The sequence below is a fragment of the Schistocerca gregaria genome, chromosome 5 (assembly GCF_023897955.1).
Source record: "Schistocerca gregaria isolate iqSchGreg1 chromosome 5, iqSchGreg1.2, whole genome shotgun sequence".
In the NCBI taxonomy this organism is placed as follows: domain Eukaryota; kingdom Metazoa; phylum Arthropoda; class Insecta; order Orthoptera; family Acrididae; genus Schistocerca; species Schistocerca gregaria.
The window spans coordinates 241,074,244-241,088,021 of NC_064924.1; the positions used below are offsets into that span (position 1 = coordinate 241,074,244).

At 39.8% G+C, this 13,778-nt stretch overlaps 1 protein-coding gene across 1 annotated transcript in view; it reads right to left on the reverse strand.

Annotated features, from left to right (window-relative positions):
* LOC126272030 (collagen alpha-5(IV) chain-like) overlaps positions 1 to 13,778 on the reverse strand; it is a 545,215-nt gene that overhangs the window by 219,813 nt on the left and 311,624 nt on the right. The gene's annotated exons all lie outside the window — the stretch shown is intronic.

Genomic DNA, 13,778 nt, shown 5'->3' on the forward strand with positions numbered 1-13,778 from the left:
AGAAAGTGATAAGAGTCAGTAGCGCGTGGCGAATAACGAGAACAGAAAAAGCCAAAATAAAAAACTAAGTATGCTCCAACATCCGAGCAAAATCAAGCTGCATGGAGTAAGAGAAGCCTGATATGGGTAGAAGTCCCGTAATATATGAATAATTACAGCAACAGATTCAACAGATTGGCGAGCACTGTGCTAAGCAGACCGCTACAGGAGTAGTTTGAAAATGATGACCACGGTGATCGACGAGGTATCTATAGACACTGATCTAATCTCTCTTCTGCCGCTCCACGTGTAAATATAATGTCTTCATCCCTTCTTATTTCTCACACCGATCTCTTCCGTGGGTTCCTATACATAAACATCTGCGTTTCTTTGTAGCGCGTAAACCTAGTTTTCTGTGCAATAGGCTTACATGTCTGTTACAAGTATGTTTCGTCTTATGAAACGAACTGCTTTTGGTTCCAAAAATTCTCTAGATCGTCACCCATCTGAGTTCTTTTCAACAGATTTATTTGGTATTAGATTTAGTAACTGTGAAGTTTCGCGTCTTTGAATTAAGAGACTAACCGCAGCCATAGCAGATACTAGTCACGTTGGCTTATGACAACCGACTCATTACCGAGTTGATTTGTTTTCATTTAAGACGGTTTTTAAAGCAATCTGTAAGTTATCTAACTAAATTCTACTCAGCAATGGTCAGAACACTCTGCCTTACACAATTTTTTTGTTGGTCAGATAGATCGTTTGTCAGGTCAGTTTTGGTACAGTAGCAGCATTGCTATATTAGTCACTGCAGCGTCTCTCTATTGCTTTACGGAAGTCTAAACAGTGTCGGACGGACCACGAGTTGAACTCATTTCCTTTCAGTGACCACTTCCAGCACTTTGCTGCTGAAGATTTTGTTTGCAGAGACCATGAAGTAGCGTTTTAATATATTTGTAATGACTACCCTTCTTCTTACCCGAAACGTCATTCTCAAGTACGTGACCAGATCAAGCGAAGCATAGGAACGCAAAGATTTATGTGATAGTTCATGTAAAAATTTGCTGAACTAATGTTACTAACGAGCTCATAAAGACAACAGCACTCCCAGAAATAGTGCGACTTACTGTTAATAAGTGTGAATTATAGTGAAATCACAATTCTCCCCTTTTACATTCATGGAAAATTTCATGTAACAAATTTCTAACACAAAGAAAGCCGAGGTGACATCAGTTCCATAGAGTTTGAACGGGATTAAATCTATATCAACCTAATATGGTGTATGGCCATTATTGAAAAGAAAACAACCTGAATTCCCTTGAGGAGAGAATAAATTTGATACTACTATACTACAGTAAGAGCTCCATGGTGTTTCACAACTGGCACAGAACAGACTGACTTATACAATTGTAAAGGAGTTCTCCGTACATGAACGGTGTAAAGTGGGACTGATCAGACCACATCATATGTTTCTATTGATCTTTAGTCCGTACTTTAAGCTATAATCTCTACTTTAAGCTGCAATCTTGAAAGGAAACGACAGAAGTTAGCATATTAAACCAGTTTTATAGCCTTTCATGTTGTAATGGGTAATGGCCATATAAACTTCGGCACAGAAATAAAAAGAAAGTCTCGGAGCACTAGATAATAGTCTGCGATTACTTTCCGAATGTAACTGAATAGAGAGTAGATTTGTTCCGCGAGACGAAACTTCCAGGATAAATATAACGCTAATTGCTTTTGCTGAGTTTACACCAGCCATAGTACTGCGTTTTATAACCTAGAAAAACCGGTCTGCAAGCCAAATAAGACGACCCGCCACTCTGTAACACCAGCTGCTCTGCTTGCATGGTTTCTTGCTCTCGTATCAGCGCGGGGCGTTATTTATTACTTTCCTTTGCGCAGAGAAAGTAGTCGGTTCTCGTATCTGAGTTTTAAAGCTCTAGAGAGCATCAGACGTAGGTAGGCTAACAAAAGGGTAGCCATCTGAAGATGGGTAAGCCGGTCACTGGCAATACAGAAGATCCAGCTGGCTCTGAGCGGACACAGTGGCATGAAAAAGCTGGCTATGCAGTAGGGGGAGGTGGAGCCTAAGCGTAGGGGAGACCAAATAAAAACAATATGTCTCCCTCCCCCCCCCTCTCTCTCTCTCTCTCTCTCTCTCTTACCTTTCATTTCCTTCACCATGCCATATCGTCTTAATGGTGAGAGCGCGAGTTGGTAAAAGTCGTGTTTATTGAGTTCTGCCTTTCCTTAGTGTGCCAAAAAGTTTGAGTAACGACAAGGCATCGAGTTACGTGTTGGACTGAGAACTTCTAAGTAAAACGTATCCCAAAGATTGGTAACTTTCAATCATTTGAATCTCTGAAAAGTTATCAGTGAGCCAGGAGACAGTCAGCAACCCAAGGTAGTGGAATTATTGAGAAAATGTCGATGGCAGTTCGGTAAAGTACTCGTAAAGGTGGGATCAGCGATATTTCCGCACTGGGCATTATAACAAAAAGGAAGTAAAGTTAGGGTTTAAGGTCTCGCCAATGCCGAGATTATTAGAGACGAAACACAAGCTCAGATTGGAGGAGGACAAGAAGGCTCCCTCGTTTTCAAAGGGACCATCACAGCATTTGCTTTAAGCAATTAAAGGAAACTACGAAAGGCCTTAATCTGGAAAAGAGTTCAAAGTCTTAGCCACTGCGCTATCTCGATCGATGACAGCATCATAGGTGAAGATATTGCTGCGCCGAGTGAGACTAGCTTCTTTCACGAGAAGAAAGGTACAACTCCGTGCTGAGGTCTCAAGAGGACATACTGCAGGTTGCCAATAGAGTTCTCGAATTCTTGAAAGAGTATTTTTCAAAATTTATTTGTGGCTTTTATCCAGCTTCAAAATGGTTTTTTACCATTTAAATCTATGACAGCCTGAACCGCGAGAAAACAGCAATTATCCGTTACATTAATTTAACCTGGAATTAAATAAATGATCCAAGAAATTTAAAATACTTTCATTAATATCAGAGGAGAGTTGATAACGCAAATCGTACCTATTCATTTACTACACTATAATGAAAGTAATTTAAAAAATGAAATAAAAAATAATTGCTTTCCTATAATCTTAGTTGTTCTTACATATAAGAGTTTATACATTTTTATGTCTTCTGCCGCTATAAGAGTTTGAATGTTTGTTGCTAAAGTGTTGCTAGAGGAAATCAGATATTACAGTTAGTTTCTTCACATATTCTGTCACAGCCTAATAATTGTCGCCATTATCTTCCTCACTGCAGCATTCACATGAACATGTGATCATGTTGAGGCATTATAGTTGTTGCCGGAATATTCCATGGTTGAATCGAAGTCATACCATTGTCACAATAAAGTTTCTGCTGTATCAGCAATTTTGGCTCCAAGGACGTGTTGGAAGATTAGGTACTACTGAAGCATAGTGCTCCCATTAATTTCGTATGACCACTGAAGGTTTTTGTTCCATCGAGCTCTGATTGTAGTTTTAATGGTATGTAGGAGATCGTCAAGTGGAATATGATCATATTTCATTAAACCAATGCACATAGCTTTCTTAACCATAGTATCTGATTCTTCATTCCACTTTATTTCGCTGTGCACCTTCACCAAAACATGATCGTAGTCTTACTTGGGCGGGAAAGCTCCGGAGCTTCTTCTTCTGTGTGGGGGTGTTGACTTCTTAGCATTGTAACAGAGTCAGTACTGAGCGTGAACCTGATAAAATAATGACTGTTTCTTCTAGAGTTTCTTTTGCGTATTTACATCCCTCTAAAATCGCTATATGTTCTACATTGACTATATATGCTACTTCAGGGAACATTTTGCCCCCTAGATAAGTTATGCCCTCTAAGAACTCACTTCTTACTCCGTCTTTAGTTTAGAATGTTGTGGTCGCTGACGGAATGCAGCGAAAGGTGAGACCGCCAATCGGAGGTACTACCCAAGTGGATCGAAGGGAACAGAGAGTATGCATGGAAAAGTTTTCCTGGCTGTTCAAAGCATTCATTGCAGTAAGCTCTCTGCTGTCCATATACATCTTCGTAAGATTAATGATGGTATCCTCCAAGGGTGAAGGTGACATGATTCCCTTCAGCGGGCTGGAAGGACCATATGCGAAAGCTGACGGAATTTGCACGCACTCAAAAGAGGCCTTTTGCCATCGCTCCTAGATATGAAAAGACCGTTTCACTAAATTTACGGAGACACAAGAATCTTATTGTCAATATAAATTGGTACTGCAATCAGGTAGATGTAGAACGTTCGCTCCTCGCACAAAGTCAGATACTCGCTTTCAGTCTTATGAATGATAACAAACTGAAGAGTAATAAACTTTTGAGGCGATGCTGGAAATAAATAAATTAGTGGTGATATTGGAACAAAAACACCCACACAATAGTAATCACACTCACATTAGAAACAATACAAAAAACCTTGGCTTTCTTGGTTTTAGTATGACTGTCCAAGCCGATTGAAATGGTGAAATGACCGCATAGACTTTAACGAAGAAAACGAAGAAGATGTCCATAGATGACAAGTGGAACAAAATCTTCGCACTGTGACAATATTCCGGGTTTATAATCTAAACTGAAAGATTAGAAGAATTGTTACGTTATGGGTCGGAGCGGCTACTAACTAAACATACACATTATACTTGCAGAGCACAAAGCTTTCTTCCAGCTGGTGGAAGCTGAAATAGGCGCATCTGAAAAATGGATTTGAGGATGAAGTCAGACATATCAAACAGGCAGTATGTGGGACACTAAATTTACGGAGACACAAGAATCTTATTGTCAATATAAATTGGTACTGCAATCAGGTAGATATAGAACTTCGCTCCTCGCACAAAGTCAGATACTCGCTTTCAGTCTTATAAATGATAACAAACTGAAGAGGCGATAAATTAGTGGTGATATGGGAACAAAAACACCCACACAATAGTAATCACACTCACATTAGAAACAATGTAACTGGTGGTCTTACTCTTGCGAATCATAAATTTTAGATGATGCTACATGTAAGAGAGTAGAACTACCTAAAAAAATGAGAAACATAAGCTAGAAACAAAACTATGAAAATAATATGTCAATGAAGAATTCTAAAAGTTCAGAGAATAGTTCAAGATGGGTAGCGAAATGATCAAAGGCAGGGGCAGACGCAGAATACGATTGAAACTAGAATGTACTCTTTAGAGAATGAATATCAGAGGGTTTGGTAACTATATAAAGGAAAAGAAATACTTAGTTACAAAGGGAGTGGGTAGGTCCCACGAGAACAAAATTAGAAAAGAGCATATCGATTTCCTGTACGACAGAAAGGCAAGTGAAGACCTATATACCCTGAGCTAAATACTGAAAAGTATGCTCGGCCGACAACAGCAAGGGCTGTGCATACATTTCATTGTCCTCACAGGACTCAAAGTACAGCACATGAAGGTGACCAAACGAAGACGGCTGAATAGTATGTGCCCGAATCAAATACCTGCTTGACCAGAATTTTGGCTGGAAGAATGAAGAAAAGCTTTCGGAACTGGAATATTTACAGTACAAAAAGGAAGAAGGTAATATTAGAAATTTGAAAACGATTAAGTAATTAAATCATCATGTTTTGTATAAATCTCTAGCATTATCAGCCACATGAAAGGAGATGTCAAGGTTAAGGGGAAACTTTAATTAAATAAATGCTTTAAGAAAAAGAAAGCTCAAGAAATGACTGAGAAGTGGATGGACAGCATTTAATGGATTTGTAACGTATCGGTACCGAACTTGTTGTGGAGAGGATTCGAAGGAGCAATTGTCCGATTTGATTTTTAATCGAATGGTATATAAAGGGATAGAAAATTCGATATCTAGATACGTCGACTGATCGGCTTCAGTGCTTCCAATTAAGCTAAATTAGTTCAAGATATGATCTCTTGTTGCTTGAAAATCTTGTAAATAATGAAAAATAGAGAGTTTGCTACAGGCCTCAGAATGCAGGGAATCTAGGTCACAGAGTTCTTCAGATCAATACATTTACATTGGACCATTTTATAACGTAAAATATTAAAATATTCCAGTCACATTTCAACATTTATCCACATTACTGAGTTTGTATAAATAGGAGAGCAGACAGGAAGGGTATAAAAACAAATAAGAAAAAATCCAAATGATATGTAAAAATTATATGCAGCGCAAATCCATCTGATCTGTATATGTAATCATCTGTCATTACTGTCCCAGTTGACAACATTATGACTGTCCTTGACAACCTATGAACAGACTAAGCGGATAACCAAGTTTCTTAATAACATAAGGCCACTGCCCACATGTGCACAGCGAGCTATAATACATGATGTATTTGACATGTTGTTCTAATGTAAGTACAGCTGTTACGGCTGATGTGGTGTTTCTTCGAAAATCAATTACATTGTTAGCAAGATCCTTCGGCCATACTTTAGTACCATAATGGACACACGTCCTGCATTTGCAGTTTCAAGCTATTTAGACTCTTAAATTTTTACTGTTCGGTTTTGCGAATACTTTGCGCCATTGTCAGCTTTAACATTAACAAGTTAAAAACTGTCCGAATTAAAAGTGCTGTCACAGTTTCAGTTATATGTAAAGCTCTTATTTTTCGAAATTTGTTCACCTTTCAAAGTTTCATAAAAAATGTTACAGAGACAATTTTTGAATGAACACACAAGTTCGAAAACTTGTTAAAACTACGGCATTTAGTGAAGGCAAGTTGGAACCAATCAATACTTTTAAAATTCTAATAGTCACTTATATCTTCTAACTTAATGATGGTTTAAGTCTGCTTTACTATCGTTCTTGTGTTACAAAACCGCTTTGTTATGGTAGAACTGACAATATAAAACTACTAACCAGTGCCCAGCTCAGTTTTATGTTCATACCTTGAAAGACTAAAAAATGTTTAACAACTGATTTTTTTTATGATCGTTATTCAGCGTTGTCTTGCATCATCAATGAGCGCTGCGCCTTCATTCAGTTGTTCAAATGTTCAAATGTGTGTGAAATCTTATGGGACTTAACTGCTAAGGTCATCAGTCCCTAAGCTTACACACAACTTAACCTAAATTATCCTAAGTACAAACATACACACCCATGCCCGAGGGAGGACTCGAACCTCCGCTGGGATGAGCCGCACAGTCCATGACTGCAGCGCCCTAAACCACTCGGCTAATCCCACGCATTTTCAGTTGTTGCTTTACAATGTAAATGATATATGAATATTGCCTAATACGAATATTTTTATATCAAATTAGTCTCTCTTGAACATATCGTCTTGTAAGGCACTTTTCAGAATTCGACACTTGCGTACCTTGGTTAATTATTTAATCTGCGGCTCTTCGTTTTGCTTCACATTCTGCCAGATTTCCTTCGTTTGCCTAGAGATACGCACTGTATTACGTTTTGTTTCTAATTTTTATCTGGTGCCACATTTCCCTAAATCACGTTTTTAGTTCTCTGTTATCTTGGAAAACTCTAATTTGTGTCTTATGCTTTTCTGCTGCCCAGTACACTTAAGTCTGACTTCACTTCCCCTCTCTTTTTCTGCTTCACGCAAGTGCATTTTTTGCCAGCGTGCTTTTTTGCAGGCATTATTCTTTTCCTTGATACTGATTTTCTAACAACAGAGCATTTGAATTTGCGTCAGTGTTCTTCCTTTCCCCCATGACGTATTCTTTTCCAGCCCTTGTTGGTTTATTCTCTCGATCAACTGTTGTTAGTTCTGTGTAGAAGAAAAGTATACAACTTCTTGATAATCGCAGAAGAAATATTACACGTTTTGGTCCTATGCTTTTGTGGTTCTGTCGCACCTTTTAGATGTCTTTAGAGCAAAGTCCTGTTCCTTACCCAAAGACATTACAATCGCTTATCCTGAGCGTCCAAAGCCCTGACACAAATTAAGTTAAGAAAAAATCACACGTATCTTTAGCTTCTCCCGGCGTATTTGTTGACAGTTCGTGGATGTACTGCCGATTCTGTGTCCAGCGGGATCCGTTAGACATTGAAAACTGGCACTACATCCATGTACTATTCTGTCAAAATTTTATTTTTCAAAAGCATACTATTTCCCACCAGCTGTACTGACAAAATGAAGATGAGAATATTTGCAGTCAGGTAGCATCATAAATGATACAATTGTTTATGAATTTTGATCTATCTCTGTTGTTAATTACACCCATAGAGTATGTACTGGACTTGTCATGACAAGCCACTTTTATTGTGCGACTTCGCAGAGGGAATGGTAGTTAACGCCAGAGGAAAGTGGCGCTTGAAGAAAATGATGTTTGAAAATATGGATGATACATTTGTCGCATTCTAAAATCCAGTATGGCAAAATCTGAATGGAAGGTGTTTCCTTTACCTTAAAGGCCTTTTTATAACACGTCTACTACGGCCGTCCTTCACACATATACAGTACAGATGCAAACGTCACTGCAAAATGTTGTATTCATCTTCTTTAACGGTCGTCTGACCACTGAAGAACGAAGGTTGGTTGGTTGGTTGGCTTGGGGAAGGAGACCAGACAGCGAGGTCATCGCTCTCATCGGATTAGGGAAGGACGGGGAAGGAAGTCGGCCGTGCCCTTTAAAAGGAACCATCCGAAGAACGAAGGGCTCTTTCGTTATTCTTCAGTGACATCCATCATCTGATGCAGAATCTGTAGCAGAAAAAAACAGTTGTTTGCGTAACAGGCGGGCATGAAATCCAATAACTCTTCAGTTTCATTCGGGTTTCAAGATTCTTCTTGATATCACCGAGAAATCTCTTTTGGCGTCTTCGAATCCTTTTGAGTCCCAGAAGTGTCAACGGGTCATCTTATAGCTCCATCTGTTAGAGGTTGCCTCATTACGTGTCTATGTGGCCAGCCAATTTCCATTTCAGTCTGGCAACTCATTCGAGGATATGTGCTACCAGTATTCTTCTCCTAATGATCTCGTCACTGATTACGTCCCTGAGGCGGAAGATCAGCATCTTGACACTTGTGCACACTATAACTTAACGAACATTTGCCTTTGTCTGAGCCATGGTTTCTAGACTGTGTTTAGTTATTCTAAGGGACATGGGGTCTGCACTTTCATACTCACCCGACTATTCTTGTTGGTCAGGCTGAACTAAAATTTTCTGGTTGCTGACAAACTCAATTTTTTGTGACATTTCTGCCAATTAGTTGACCTTTTTAAACTGTAAGTTGTGGTAAGCCATATATATTTGGAAACATCTTCAGCAGCAGCATCGTCAGTGCTAACTCACTGGACGCTGGTGATTCGGGTACTGGGCATCCATTTGAATCCCTTTACGATCCTGGGCAATGCCTCTGAATACCCGTACGTCTTCCACGGGTAGAGTGAACAATTTCGGAAATATCGCGTCCTCCTTGTAAACCGCTTTGGTCTTCATCTACTCTTATCATCATCGTTTTACGTACTTAAATACTATTCAAAAGCATTGCTGACAGTGGTATTCCTAAGTACTTTCATTATTTATCCGTCTCGACTCAATCAAATGCTTTAAATCAACGAATGCTAGATGTGTGTTTTCAAGGACAAATCGAATAGTCTAGAACAAATAAGTCACAGCTGAGAATTGCTTTTTCAGGCTCTTGATAAAAGTCCAGTTTTTCAATGAATCGGTTTGTAATGACTTAAAGAAAATATTTTGTAGATGTGCCATAAGACTTACGGGACAGTCATGATTGAAGTTCCCGCTCTGCTTTGGACGAAAGTATCACTTCAGCATTTTCCCGGCCTTTTCCTGTCTTTCCAGTCTCAGTACATTTATATATACAGCCTAAGAATTTTTATAGCTTCGGACATATCTCTTTAATAGTTTCAGATTTTTTTATCCCTTCCTAGACCCTTCTTGTTTTATATTTGACTCAGATGGTTCTCTGCCCCTGTGATCATTACTGCGGGAATTCCTTCAGTACTGTTTATCTAGGATGGTAGTTATGCTTCAGAGAGTGCACTAGTGTTGGTGCCGCTTAATATCTAAAGGAATTCAACGCAGTAACTTCAGCACACACATTTATTCAGAGCATCCCTTAGAGTTACAGTTATATTGCAAACACGTACTGCAGAGGGTAGCACAGTCTACAGTTTTCTACAAGAAGCCAAGAGATGGCATAAGAGTCTCTTAATCCCCAACGTCCTTCCCACCCTGGTCTCTGTCAAGGGGGATAACCAGCTGGGCCGGTTGACAGATCTTCGTACCATCAGGCTGCCGAAGTATGATGCATCTTATTTTGTTGCCTCTGCCAAGCAGCACTTCTTCCACCACTGATGCTCTCTTCCACAACTGTTTTTGTTTGATGTCCTCCTGACGTAGAACAGCTTCTCCAATTCTTGGTTTTCTTCTTAAGGGAAGTAACCTCGTGGTAACTTCTTAGGAGCAGGAGGAATTCATTTTTCAGTCTACGTCAAATATCCTCGTTGACCTTTCGTCTCAGTCGGAACTCTTTGATATGATCCTTCCTTGTTGCTGGTTCTGTTCCACATGGAATACTTATCGGTTTGCCACCATTTAGGAAGTAGACAGGTGTCAACGCTGTATCAGTCTCTCTTTGAGTGACACGCTTGAGTTCATTGTGGCTTCTGTTCCTACTAAAATGGTGTTTCGGCTCGCTTCGTCCGCCTGAGAGCGACCAAGCATCTTCCTCAAACATACGTCGCCACCAGCCTTATTAGTTACAACTTTTTAACGGAGCTCAACCCAATCACTTCAGCGTACACATTTACTCCCAGCATTCATTACAGTTATAGTTACATCACATACACTTGCTGCAGATGGCAGCACAGTTTGCAGTTTTCTACAAGAGTTTCTTATTCACCAACAACCATTAAACGGAGTATATACCTTGCGGTATAAATCACAAACGAAGTATAAGACGCTTTTCTGTGACCATCTGACCTTCCTTGTTCTTCACCTTGGTTACTTTAGATGTGCAGTTGCCATCTTAGATTTCAAAAAGTACGCGTTCCGTTTTCTTCGAATGCCCATATGAGAAGCTGGTCATTATATTTCCACGTAATTTTCTTCATTTCATTTTAGACTATCTTATTTATGGCTTTACAGTCGCCTATATCACTCTGCATTGGCTTTCATCAGTGAACTGCAGGGTGCTTAAGATAAGCTTGCTCTGTTTGCTTTGTTTCTGGGAGATATCGCCTTTATTCGTTTAACTAATAATTTCGTATGTCCCAGGTTTACTTTTTTTTAGAAAAAAGCATTTCGGAAAGATTTCTGACATATCTGTAGCTCATTTTGGCTCAAGAATGAAACGTTCCTCGTCGTTCATTTTCAACATTACAATCTGAATTTGAATGTGAAAATAATTCTAACTAGTCCGTGATCGCTATACGAGTAAAATCTGTTCAGAACCGATCTTCAAACCACTTCTTTCTGCTACGATAAAGTCTATTACAATTTTTTTTTTTACTCCACCGGCATCTTGTAGGTCTCCTTCTGTTGAATCTGTTTCTAGCAATAAGTATTTAATACCGAATAGAGATAATGAACATAACAATATGTTCTTGAAATCGCACCTACCTCTAAAACTATCTGTCAAAAATCATGATTTATAGTTGGGTATGTTATCATGAGAACATCCCAACCCATAATCCAATAACGTTTTGTGATTACTCGCAGTAAACTTTAAAATTTTTTCCACGCGGGGCAAACAGAAAAGTTCTCGGCTTTGCAGTGAATGTCAGTGTACATAACTATTCCACAGATCAAGGAAGCTATTGACTTACGTTATTCTGCAACACATAACTATTAAATTTTAAAACATGATATCAAAGTCATCTCTGGGCTAGATTTATGACTTGTCAATTACTCTATGTGTCTGATCTGTACACAATTCGATTTGCGCTAATGTTCCAGTTAATAATATTCGGAAAAGTGACCCGCTGGGTCATTTTGAATTACAAAGAGACACTTGGAGAGGTTGAAAATTATTTCAGAAAGGCTAATAGACAGAAATATATTGACTTTCTTCCTAGCAGGCTGTATACAAGGAATCTGAAGAGAAGGAATTAACACCTAGCTTTCGTTCATGGGTGCTTCACGAGGCAATCGAAAGCCATTACAAGGATCTGAATGACATATAGCCACAAGGCAGTGAGGCTTTCAGCAGCTTCCACGAAGAAGGGATGCCGGTGAATTACCAGAGTGCCTTGACTGTTTAAGAGACAGCTTCTTACTGAAGTCGACCGACAAACCGTGGGCAGTAGGAAATATGCAGGTATATCAGGTACGAGACTGTCCTGGTCGTTTCGAGATGACAGGCGGATTCGATTTCGGCATAGATCGGTTGTAGCTATTATTCTAATTATCATCTAGGCACTGTGCCACTGTGCAGCTCCGTTGATGTGTGCGCGTAAGTGTTCCCTGCACCCACTCAGCTTTTTAAAAGAAAAGAAATGTTGTCCTCCGTAACAGCTACAAAGACCACTTGCACTACCATTACAGGTCGCATCTACGCAAATGATGTGATAGGGTAATGTACCGTCCGTCAGTTTTGGTTTGATAAAGATCTTGGAGAATATCCAACAGTGAGTTTGATTACCACTCCCGACATTCACGAAATAAATCGACTAATCCTGTTACGTTAATACGGTATCTGTTCTTGCTCGGAGTCTTCTGTCAGAAACTATGATTGCATCTGCTTATGAGATCGATACCAAGTCGAGTTCCAACATTCTCTAGAACTAGAAGGTGGTCCTTCTTGATATAAAGCTGTTACTTCGCGCTTTCAATGTATCACATGGCGTTGTTGATTACCCCCTGTTATACAAATGGAACCGCCAGTAGAACCAGAATTTATACGCTACAGTCCAGTACCGTTCTGAAATCAGTCGTTATCTGGATTAGCTTTTGCGTAATGTTGTTGATAACCAGCCGATGTAACCGCTTCCCAGTTCTGTATAAACTAGCTGTAGGCGTCAACCGGGTTACATTCAGCTTTTCTTTTGTTAATTCTGTGCTTTCCATTTTTCTTTGCACGGCGTACTCCTTACTGTTCTCGGAATTGCGATGCCGTCCTCCTTCTCAACATCCATCAGTCTTCCGCCGGTTGCTTCATTGGAAGCTGTGTATGTGTCATGGAGAGGTGCAACGACACTATTCTCCTTCTTATTTATATTCTTCTTCTTCTTCTTCTTCTTCTTCTTCTTCTTGCGTTACGGCCTCTGTAGGACCACGGGTAGCCCATTCGTGGACTGGATTTTCCTCTTCTTCTCCCAGAACCTCTTCATTCTTTCTCTTCTCTTCTCCCGCTCTTCTTCCGAGATCTTCAGTTTCCGTTTCTCCTCGTGGCTCCACTGGTGACATTCTAATCTTTTCCTGTATTCTTCTCTGTCATTGATCTCCGGCATATTTGTCGGTGTATATTTGTCCCTCAATTTTCCTTTCCTTCGACCTTGATCCCCAATTCCAACCAGTCCTTCCGAAGTTCAACAATCCACTTGGTTCCTGCCTTTCCCCTTGTCCTCCTTGTTGTTTCCCACACTCTCTTCGTCATTCTGTCTATACTCACCCTAACTACATGCCCAGCAAACCTTGCCCTTTTCAGTCTGATTTCCCCGGATATTGTTCTCCTGTTCCGGTACAATTATTCCCTAGGTCTTCGCATTCACCTCTCTCCACCTCTTTTGGGACCTAGTATTTTTCTCAGTATTTTTCTCTCTTCTTTCTCTAGTTGTTCTGCCCCATTTCTTCCTAGTGTCATCGTCTCAGCAGCATATAATACTGCATTCCTCACTGTTGCCTTGTAGT